The 12,581-nt window shown below is 37.8% G+C and overlaps 1 pseudogene; it reads left to right on the forward strand.

Annotated features, from left to right (window-relative positions):
• Positions 1-282: 282 nt before the first annotated feature.
• LOC124975313 (pre-mRNA-splicing regulator WTAP-like) lies at positions 283-12,272 on the forward strand (annotated as a pseudogene).
• The last annotated feature ends 309 nt before the right edge of the window (positions 12,273-12,581 follow it).

Raw genomic sequence — 12,581 nt, forward strand, 5'->3', positions numbered from 1 at the left:
CTCGCCCTCACTCGCACTCTTCTTCCTCGCTTCTACTCCCCCCTCCCAGGAAGTTACCAAGCTTATATACACTTCAACCAATCAAGGGAGAGTACACGAGGTAAATGGCAAACAGCTGTAGGTATAGAATAGGCACACGAGAGAGGCATGCACTAATCACATTGTTAACTAGCTAATACTGTATAGCCAACCGCTTTTGGCTCAGTGCCAGGCGCCATCTTGACCGTGCCCAAGGCTGGGAGTCCCAGGTACCCCGACAGATGCCAGATAAAGGGAAACAGGATGCAGTGGAACAAAGCAGAGCTGTGCAGAACAGAACGGAATCTCCTGGTTCTTCTGAGGGAGGGTGTGGACCTCAACCCAATGTGGGAAAATCTGAAAACCCTCCTGGGTTTTGGCACCAAATGTAAGCTCAGGGACATAGCTAGCGGCCAAGTAAAATTGAACAGAAAGAAGCCAAAGCAAACTTTACTGGAATTTGGCTCTCAGGTAAAATTTCCAGCCCCCCAGGGCACAGGACAGGGTAGGGAGCTAGAGAAAATTGCACATGGCCCTGGCTACCCAGGGTCTTTATAGGTTGGAATGAGCAGTAGTCCTGCTGAGTGAAAAGTGGACGTAAGTGTCAGTGGATTTTTCCTGCTGGTTAGATTGGTCACCATGTGGTGTGCTGTCCTTTAATTCACTTGCTCTGTTCTCCATCATATAGTGGCCCAAAATCCAACCTAACAGTTTTATTCATGCATTGTAGTCAAAAATCATACCTGGGTTCACACTGACATATTCATGAATGCATATAAGATAATTTGCTCCATTTCAATCCTCAGTACATTTGCTTTTTCCCTCCTCCTTCCTGTCCCACTTTCCTGCCTCTACTAATCTTCCTTCTATTTATTTATTGTTTAAAGTAACTCTATTATACTTATACACATAACTGGAATTCATTTTAATACATTTATACAAGTGCATATCACAAATTGCTCAATTTAAATCCATAACTCCTCTCCTTTCCCATCCATCCTTTCTCCTACTCAATTTCCTTCCTGTAATCTACTATTCTCCCTTGTATTTCCATTAGATTTCCCTGTTAAAATTTATTTTTTTCTCTATTGTTCCTGCACTGGGAAAGAATGTATGTGACCCTTGGCTTTCTGACCCTGACTTATTTTACTTAACATAATAGTCTCTTGCTTCAACCATTTACCAGAAAATGATATGATTTTATAATGTCTCTTTTTTATTTCTGAGTAAAATTTCATTGTGTATATATACCATATTTCTTTCTCAATTCAGCTGTTGAGGTTCAACTAGGCTGGTTCCATTACTTAACTATTGTAAATGACAATGATATACATGTTGGTAAATATGTATCACTGTAGAATATTGATTTTAGAAGTTTCAGATAAGTACTAAGGAGGGGTAGAGGTGGGTTACAGGGTGGTTCTATTCCTAGTCATTTCAGAAATCTCCATTCTGCTTTGCAAAGTGCATGTACTGCTTTACAGTCCCACCAACAATGCACAAGTATACATTTCTCTCCACAACTGTGCCAGTGACTCTTGTTATTTATATTCTTGATCATTGCCATAAAAAGTGTAGTGAGATGAAATCTTAGTGTAGATTTGATTTGCATTTCCTTTAATGCTAAAAATGTTGAATATTTGATCATATATTTGTGGCCATTTTTATTTCTTATTTTGAAAAATATCTGTTCAGATCATTTCTCCATTTATTGGTTACTTATTTGATTTTTTGGGAGACAGTTTATTGGTTCTTTATATATTATGAATATAAATATCCAGTGAAAAGAGTAGCTATCAAGTGTTTTCTCCCACTCTGTGGGTTCTGTCTTCATGCTGTTATTTTTTTACTGTGCAGATTTTCAATTTGAGGCAATTCCGTTGATCAATTCTTGGTTTTACTTCCTCAGTTTGAGGAGCAAAAACAGACCTAAAATTTATAGGGAATAATGAAACACCCAAAATAGTCCAAATGTCACTGAGAAATAAAAGTGATGTGGGTGGCATCACAGTAACTGATTCAAATTTCACTATAGAGCTATAGTAACAAAACCGGTGTGGTATTGGTATAAAAACAGAAATGAATTCTGATGGAAAATAATAAAAAACACAGAGAAAAATGTACATACAGTCATCTGATTCTTAAAAAATTTGCCAAAAACATATGTTGGAGAAAGGATAACATTTTAAATTAAAGGTGGTGGGGAAACTGTGTAGCCATATGTAGAAGAATGAAACTAGATCCCTATCTCTCATTCTTTCTAAAAGTCATTTTAAAGTGGTCTAAAGACCTAGGAATTAGACCAGAACCACTGGAAGTGCTAGAAGAAAATATAAGGTCAACACTCCAACATATTGTTGGCATATAGGCACCATCCACTTCATTTCAGTGTATAAATTGAAAATTTGTTTTATGAATTCTCCTTATGCTTCCTGCTTATTGGTGCAGTTTCCTTGGTCATACAGACTACATGTTGGAGAACAAAACAATAATTTTCAGTTGTGTCCATAGGAAATGCCTGCTTTCCTGATTATTTTCTCTGTACTGCCTTAAAATAAGCCAATTCAATACACATAAACCCCATATCAAAGCCTCAACCCCAAGAGGCAGAATTTTATTTCTATCACTTTATTATAATCAACATCACCTCTTCTATTACCACTACCAACAAAAGAGGTTGCTGAGTAAGCAAGAGAGGTGAATGTGTATAGTTTTTGTGAAACCTTATTTCATTATTATTTTTCCCCCAAGGACTTTTTTAGACTATTTTTATCTACTAATCCCCACTTAACAGTTGAAAGTAAACATTTAAATATTATAGAAGTTGTCTACATCTGTGTATATTCTATAGTCCTTTGGAGGATCCCAAACCATTGAAATATGAATGACAATTTTTCCCCAATGTACCTGTTTTGAGACTCTTTTTCAAGATGCCACATCTGCTGAAAATGCAAGGTGTATTGTGATTAGGGGAAATCTGAAACTTCCTTCCTCCTCCATGGATCTCCTGGTCCAAGTAAAAATATCTGTCATGAGGGGAGACCCAGTCTTAATGGGACATCTACAGAGCTAACCAAAGTATAGATATGGGGTAGTGTTCAGGCCTCTACACTTGGAAGGAATATTATAATTTGCCCATGTTCCCTACCTTAGAGAAATTTATTTTCCTATCTTTCTCTTTCTTCAGAGGTCCTCACCTTCCTGTGAGGTACAAGCAGTTCCATCCTTCCATGAATTATGTTTTCATGAAAGATAAAATAATCACTGACTTTAGATAGCTTCTGCTTCCAGAACTGCCATGAACCTCTTCTGAGGAAAGAAAAAGGGGCACCAAACTGAGCTCCCTGTTGCAGGATGAACACAGGAAAAATACATTAACCATCATGGCAGGATGTGTCCTGGCATATTTGCTAAAGATTGGCCACCAGCAACTCAAGGTGCTAAGGAGGCAAGTTCTCTTCCTGACTCTGGCAGTGGTACTGGTGAAACCTCTTAGCCATCTGACTCTGTGGTTATAAGCAATTGTTTCATAATCACACTCATCCATGAAGAGAGGACAGTAATACCTCATCCAAAGTATTGTTATGAGATTAGTTCCAGGTACTAACACAATGAACCTGGAGATAGACACTCTAAACAATCTGCTTCATAAATTTGGTTATTTTTTCTTGGAAAACTCATGTGGCTCCTGACCTGTCCTGTCAGCTCTTTAATTATATTTCAGGTCTGAATAACCTTGAAATCCTTTCCTAAAACTGCCATTTAATCTTCCATTTTGGTGGAAACAGAGCTTCAGTTTCAAGATCATTCAATTTATTAATGCATAATAACATGGACTTCAGAAAATGGATAACTCCATTTGGAACCAAAACAGTATGCCTGTGTCTATTTCCCCCTCATGTTACCAGCACCAGACATTATCAGATTTTTTTTTTTACTGTAGGTGTGATAATTTTTCCCCAGAAATAACTCATTGGAAGAGTTGTCTCAGATGCACATTAAGCTAGAGATTCAGTGAGCCTTCCCCCAAAATTGTCATATTTAATAAGAAAATATATAGGACATCCAACTAAATTTGAGTTTCAGATAAACAGAATGATACTGCTTGTGAATAAAAATTATATTCTATTATTTGGTTTATAAAATTACCTGGGTTAAATGTAATCTGATGGCCCTATATATATGGGCCTTTGTGAAGGAGAGCCAAGGTGCTTTAATCAGTTGTCATACCTGTTCTCAGGAGATTCCAGTACCAATTGTCATATATTGAGGGAGTTCTCTTGATGTTCCAGATGTTTGGAGCCTCCAGATTAATATACCACCATATAACAGCCACAATGTGGATCAGAAAAGGCCCAGTTGGATCAAGTCAACACAAATTCCTTTGAGATAATCAATATTTATTGTTTTGGGTTGTTTGTTAAGCAGAGATATAAACCCTAAATATGTGACTTTGTGAACTTTACCTCTTGTAGTCTGTTATCATTGAATGAAAAGGGGATTCTCTTATTCTTGAAAAGTGAAGGAGGGGGATTTGTTATAATTTCATCTGTAGTTTACCTGAAATTTTATGTGTGAGTTTTAATTTTGAAACATTTCATCAGTTTGTTTTTGAAGGAATTTCTATGGGAAAATTTTTTATGGTTTTCACTCTACTCTTAGAATTTATAATTTCAATCCCATTTTATAAGATGATACTTCAAGTATAATTTTGCTTGTTAAGGGAATAAGATAGTGCTGCATGAAGTGGCTCTATAAACCACACAAAAAGAGATATTCTTTGAAATTTGTATGATATGTGTGCAATAAGAATGAGAGACTTTTTTTTTTCACATCAAGAAGAATTCCTCAAAGAATGTGTCCTGAAACACTTTGTCCTGCTACTGAGATACCTTTTGGCCAGGAAGGCACTTTTCTGGAAAACATGTAGAGAGGACTCCTTCTGGAAATAACAGGTATATACACATTTCACTTCCAGACCTTTGTGGCTATGTGGATGCAACACAGGTGGGTGAATGGGTTTATTCAGTGCTATGGTTTTCTTGATATGAAGCGCACTAGTCAGGTATTCTGTCATATTCTCTTATGTAGATTATTCTTATCTGTTTTTGTTGTGAGCATTCTCATATATTTATATTTAATTAATGGAATTTTTCATATGTAAGAAAGAAAGTCAATATATTGTTTTCAATATAATTTTCTCTTAATTCTTACTTAGTTTAGAATACAGACTAAGAACAGGGTATATTTGGCGAAGCTATTAAAGACTCAATATTTTGGGATCAAGACCAAAGAAAATCTGGGGAGATGATATCATAGGAGGCAAGCTGTAAACCTATTGTAAAAATGTCCCTGAGAGCAAATCAGAATATACGCTGCATAAGGCAAGATTACGACCAAAAATTTAGAAGGGAGAAGGCCTAAATAGTGCAATTCCTGTTTTGTCTTCCCAACTCACTTACTAGATGAGTAATTTCCATTATGGAGAAGGAATGAGTGTGAAGAGACTAGATGTGTTTTGTTGTGGATCTCTTCTACATAGAAGAAAGTATCAGGAATAAAGGTAAGCATTCCCCAGGATAATCCAATATATGATTTGAATGCATGCATAAGTTTCTGCTTACTAAATGATATTCCAGTTCTGCTTTTTTGAAATAATTCTGACATTCCTTAAATGATTTTTTTAAAATAAAAAGAAAAAACTTTCCTAGGTTATTTAGCCAAGGTATAAGAAGCAGTCTCTTAGTTTTCTGCCAAGGATGGGAAAGTATGTAGCGTGGTGTGTGAATCTTTTATGTTTGATCTCAGATGGTTAGGTCATATCCAAGAGTTCTAAGATAACTTTGAGTGTCTCTCTATACTGATAACACTTCTGTAGGGTCATTTTTAAAGCAAACAAATTTGTGTTAGGAGATATATGCTTTGTTTCCACAACTGGACCAGAATTTGGCTCACTGCTAGTGTAGAAGACTAGTTCTAATTGGTACTCATCTTAGTTGGTGACCTGCATAAGGAAGGCATTTTTTAAAATTAGAGAAAGGGGAGAGAAGAATTTTGTGTAAGCATTTCCGGTGTGGAGAAACTTGCTCATTATGGTTACCACAGAAACTTGATGTCATTGTGTTGATCATGGTGACCTGGAGGATATTTTAAGAAGATCTAGGTGATTCGGTGAGATGTTTTGACTCAGGGAGGGTGCCGGTGCCCTGCTGTGGGGGCTGAAACCCCTGGATCGTTCGGAGAGAAAGGGACCCCAGACCAAGTTGACTCATTCTGCTCTGGAACAAGGTGACTGCTGATGGAAAGGGAGAGAGAGATGGGATCCTTCTGGCACCAGGCAGCGTGATGTTTTGCTCCAGTGTGTCCTGAACCTACTTTCTCTGTTAAATCTGTGAACCCAGCTCTCCTCTGTAAAATGGGGGTGGAAATGCTCACCCACATGCCCACCCACATGCAAGTACATAGCCCTGTGGATATTGCGGGATCACAAATGCCTGTATGAATTAAGACCACTTACTCCTTTCAAATTTGTACTTAGGGAATAGAGGAGGAAAGGATAAGGAAAATGGGTGGTGAGAAGTCCATTATACCCTTTGTTTGATATGATCTATACCCAATTGCATCAGTGTCATTGGTCATTGACCAGTGCCTAGCATGGTTCCAGGCAAATAGTTGCTCTTATAGGGCACAGTGATTTCTGTATTATTTTTCTTTTCTGGAAGCCTCTCAGATGGCTCATATCAGGTGTCAGAAGAAGATAGTTTCTGAGGATGTGGCTTATGATTGCTGCTCAAGATCTGAAGGGCAGCAGTGCTCAGGAGACCAACACTTCCATCCCTGGTAAGATATAATGCCTAGCTAAAGTGAATTTATATATCTGAATAAGGGTATATAAAAGAATAGCAAAAATGAGATTCACAAATAAGCACGAAGTAGAGAAGTTAATTTGATCTCATGAGGTTGACCTAACCCTAACCCTAACCTCAATCCTAACTCTAATCCTTCACCAGTATGTGGTTCATAGTAGCCCTTGAGGTCCATGTTAGAAATGTTTTCTTTGTTTCAAATCAAGGAATAATTTGCTGGGGAAAATGGTGATTTATATGCATTTGGAATTACATATTAGTGCATTTGCACTACATTTTTTGCAGTGCAGGAGAGTGTGACCTTACACATGCTAGAAAGGCACTCTTACTCTCTACTACATGTCCAGGCTTCTTTTAATTTGAAACAGAATTTTATTAAGTTGCTCAGACTGGCCTTGAAATTGTGATCATCTTGTCTCAGCCTCCCAAGTAACTGGAATTACAGGCATGCACCAACTTGCCTGATTGTGTTTTCAGTAACATACACATATATGCATATACATACACATACACAAATCTATATACTAATGTATAAATTATATTTAGCAATTTGCACATGTGAGATATCTATCTATCCCTTTATGTCTTTATCTATATATCCATATTCATAGTTCCTAGCTCAATAACTAGAATTTCCCTTTCCTAAGGCAGGTCATAGAGTCTCTCATGTTTCTCTGTCTTGGATCTGGTCATAAAGAAATTCATTAACATCTCTGGTCTGATAGTAGGTCATATGAACCTCATGTCAGTAAAAGTCCTGCCCCATATGATGGAGAAAGGACTGCTATACAGAGATGCCAAGAAAAATGTCAACAGGACTTGCTGAGTTTTTCTACCCTGTCTAGTAGGATTAGATCATATGCTTTTCCAGTTACATTTCTCAATGGTCATCCATACTTTGATTGTGCTTATATTATGAAACCTCTATAAATGACTCCACAATGCTGGGTTCAGGGAGCTTATGGATAGATGAACAGATAGAGATTTGTGTAGTGTGGCACCTGGAGAAGACATGGAAGCTCCAGGTCTCTTCCCCCATGCTTGTCCTACATATTTCTATATCTGTGTCCTTTTTAATATTCTTATTAATAGACTGGTAAATATGTTTTTCTCATTCTGTGAGTTGCTCAAGCAAGTTAATCAAACTTGAGAAGGGGACTCTACAAACCCTTACTTATAGATGGTGGGTCAGAAAAACAGGCAAAACAACATGGGTTTGTGATTACCATCTAAAGTGTGGGAGGTGTGGTCTTCAAGATTGAGTCCACATTCTTTAAGCTAAGAACTGAATTGTGTGTAAGAACTGTACTGAATTAAAGGATACCCAGTTAGTGTCTACATCTGCAGCATTGCTTGCATGGTACGTGAGATTAAATAAAACAACAAAAAATAAAGTAACAAACCACTTTCCTGGGGTTAGAAGTGTATTGTTGAGTAAAAGTATGGGAGGTAATGTGCTTGAGGTCAGTTTTTTCTCTTTTTGCACAGATTGTGTATCACTCTAATGGGTGTGGAAATATAAAATTTTAGGTGTTTCTAGCAATTTGAGATTTAAACTTCTTTCCTCGTACTGCATTTTTTACACATTTTAATAAAGTTTTGTAAGCAATGTTAGTTAAAATATTAGTTACTAAATAATAATATTCTCAAAAGTAAAAATTACCGTTCAAATACAGTTATCTCTATTTAAATGACATATATCATGTCAAATTCCCTAAGATAACCAATTACTCTTAAGTATCATGATTAATTTCCTTGAAAACAAAATTTTTGTTTCTGTACTTCCAAAGGAAATGAGCATCAATATATCATTGTATGATAACAAATAATCATTTCTATCAAGGTTATATGTAGTATGGATCAATTTGATCTTAGGGTAAATACATTAATAAAACAAGAGAATAATAGTAGGAACCATCAGACAGATTTATTTAATTATATCAAAGACTACACTACCTACATAAAATATATGCTAGTTTTAGTAAGTTTTAATATACATGTGTACTGATTAATCAGTGTTACAATAAAGATAATAAATATACACATCACCTCAGAAATCTTTCTTCTATCCCTTTGCTATTCCCTCCACCTATCCATCTCTAGATTCCTTCTTTATGTCACTTTGCCCCATTCTCAGGAAAACACTGATCTTTTGTCACTGCAGAACAGTTTTCATTTGTTATAAAGGGAATCATAAATTGCCTATTCATTTTTTTCATTCTTTTATATAACCTTATTATTTTTAAATTTATTCTTATTGTTGCATGTATAAATAGTTCTTATTTTTTATTACTGGATAAAATTCCATGACCTAGATATACTACATTTTTTATTATCATTTGAGTTGTTCCCATTTGAATACCTTTAATTGATTAAGGATTTTGTCTAATTAAATTTATTTTTTGTGGTGCTGAGAATCAATTTTTTAAATTTTTTGGGGGGGCAATGTTTACTTTAGGGAAAATATTTTAGAGTACAATCAATGGCTAGAATATTTGGTAAATGTAATAGTTACATTGTAAGAATGTGACAGATTATTTCCCAAAGGGGTCATACCATTTCTCCCCACCAACAATGTATGAGACTTCCATTGTCCATTACTTGGACATAACTTAGTATGGCCAGTCCTTTTTTATTCCAGTCATTTTCAGAGGGATATAGTGGTATCTTATTGTGGTATTAATTTTTTAATTAAGCCCTTTTTATATTGTTTTGAGACAGGGTCTCACTAAGTTGTCCAGACTGACCTGAAACTCATGATCCTCTTTCCTCAGCCTCCTGAGTAGCTGAAATTACAGTCATGCACCACCATGTCTGGCTAAATACTATATATATATATATATATATATATATATATATATATATATATACATATATATGTATATATATATACATACATATATATGTATATATGTGTGTATGTGTGTATATATATATATTTTTATGTTTCTTTTTTACATATGCATATTTATATGCAAGAGAAGGCACTTGCTCACTCACAGAATATACCAAAGTTCCTGGAAATCAAAGGCTGAAGGTCACTTTTGCTGCAGAGACACAAGCAAGGTACTCTTCTCTCCTGCCAGCCCATTTAAGTTGAAGAGGCAAAAGACATATATTTACCCGGTTGGCTTTGCCCAAGCCATGGCCTGGGGATGGATGACAGTGGCTTTGGTGACTCTAGATAATCTCAGTACAATTACACATCCCCCAGATGATGGCAATGACCTATTTGAATGTCTGCCCTATCAACTTTTGATGGTAGTCACAGTGCCTCCCCTGGTGACCACGGGTGACAGGGAGTCACCTGAGTGAGAAGGAACAGGGAGTGAGGAGGAGACAGCACCCAGGCCCCACTGCACCAAGAATTCCAGGTGAACTGCTGTTTTGCAGACACAAAGAGTCCCTTTCCCTCCCAAGTGGTCCTTCTTCTCAGTCTCCTCTAAAATCACAGCCCCTCAGGAAGTCTATGGGGGAGGCATTTTAATAATAAAAATATGTCTCAATCTGTAGCACTTGGTACCCTTTGTGGGTCTGTGGTGGGGGTTAGGCTCTGCCTGGTCACTGGTGACCCTGGCTAAGGATTGTTAGTACAAGGACAGATCACAGTCCTGTGTTGGGATTTATCCTGAACTTTCAAGGGTGAACTACTTTTACCTAACCTATATTTACTAAGTTTCCTTTGGGTCCTGTAGGTGAGCCCCCCTCACCTAACAGTGCTCCTCTGTTTCCTTTGCCTGAATTCCCTATCCATTCCATGCTCCTTCATTTCTGGGACCTATTGGTGAGCACACCTCAGTTTACCATGCTCACTCTTCTCTCTGTCATGTGTCAGGTTCTCCAATGCAATCCTTCTCAAACTCTTCTGGGTCCTGTGTGTGATCACTCAACACCTCACTGTGCACAGACTTCTCTAGGTCCTGTTCTTAATGTCAATTCACACACCAATGCCCAGGGTCATTTGAATCCTATGGTGAGAACCAGTCACATGCAGGTGCTCAGTTTTCCCTGAATACTATTTTGAGTGCTCCTTATCTTCCAGTACTCTGTGTCCTCTGTTTCCTCTGGGTGAGCTCCCCTCATCCAGCAGTGCTCAGTGTATTCTGGGACCTCTGCGTGAATGCCCCTAACCTAGCACTGCTCAGTCTCCTCTGTACCATGTGCTAAGTTCACATAACCAAACTTATTGCAATCTCAACTGGTTCCTGACTATGATCAAATGTAGTTGAACATTGCTCAGCCTTCTCTGGGTCCTGCCAAAATCTTGTCTCCTTCAATATTGCATAGAATACTCTGATTCCAGTGTGTGAGTGCCTAGCTTTGGAGGGCAAGTACACAGATCTTAACTCAAATGATGTAACAGGCTTAAGAGAGTCTGAAAAAAAAAACTAAAGCAACAGCAGCAGGAGTCTGCATGCAGGGAAAACATCCTTGTAATGCGACTAGTGACCAAGGGACAAGAGATGCAAAAGTGTACTACTCAAATTCCGTACTTCAAGCAAGTCCAGCAACTGAGTGTCACCCAAATGAGATCAACAATGGTAGACCCAGGCATCAACTTGTTTTTCCTAAAAATGAAAAGCGAACTGGAACACACTAAAGACAAACTGGAACAAGTCCAAAATGAGCTGAGTGCCTGGAAGTATATGCCTGATAGTCAAACAAGCAAAAAGTTAATGGCAAATTGTCAAATGCTTATCCAGAAAAACCAAGAGCTTGGAAGGCAACTGTCCCAGGGTCATATTGCACAGCTTGAAGCAGAGTTGGCTTTACAGAAGAAATATAGTGAGAAACTTAAAAGCAGTCAGGATGAACTGAATGACTTCATAATTCAACTTGACGAAGAAGTAAAAGGTATGCGGAGTACCATTCTAGTTCTTCAGCAGCAACTGAAGGAGACACGCCAGCAGTTGACCCAGTACCAGCAGCAGCAGTCTCAAACCTCAGCCCCAAGTACCAGCATGACTACATCTTCTGAACCTGTAGAACAGGCAGAGGCCACAAGTAAAGACTGCAGTCGTCTGGCAAATGGACTGAGCAATGGAAGCTCCTCCCGTCAGAGGATGTCTGGGTCTGGATTTCACGGGGGGGGTGGGCACAACAGAGGATGACTTTCCTTCTTCTCCAGGGAATGGTAATAAGGCCTCCAACAGCTCAGAGGATAGAATTGGCAGAGGAGGTAGTAGTTAAGTAAACCAACTCAGTGCGGGGTATGAAAGTGTAGACTCTCCCACGGGCAGTGAAAATTCTCTCACACACCATTCAAATGACACAGACTCCAATCATGACCTTCAAGAGGAGAAAGCAGTGAGTGGGAAAGGTAACCAAACTGTGGGTTCCCAGAATGGCTTGGACTCAAGTGTAAATGTGCAGGGTTCAGTTTTGTAATATTTTTTCCAGCAAATTTTTATACAGTGTCATTTAATTTGGGAGAGGATACTGTCCAGAAAATTGATGCATAATTCGTCACAACTTGCCTTTTTATGGGTGTGTTTTTGTTTTGTCTGATCCCTCACCCCTTTTTTTCCTTGCTTCAATACCTCTGCCACTTTGGAAATTGTAACAGTTAATTACTTTGAATGTTGCTAAAAGGACATTTTGTGTAGGGTCAAGTAATTTTTATATGAGTTAATGTGAAGTTGTAAATGGAAATCTTAAAGTACAACACAATGATATCTGTATAAATCTGTGTGTGTC

This window comes from Sciurus carolinensis, unplaced genomic scaffold (assembly GCF_902686445.1).
Source record: "Sciurus carolinensis unplaced genomic scaffold, mSciCar1.2, whole genome shotgun sequence".
NCBI classification, from domain to species: Eukaryota; Metazoa; Chordata; class Mammalia; order Rodentia; family Sciuridae; genus Sciurus; species Sciurus carolinensis.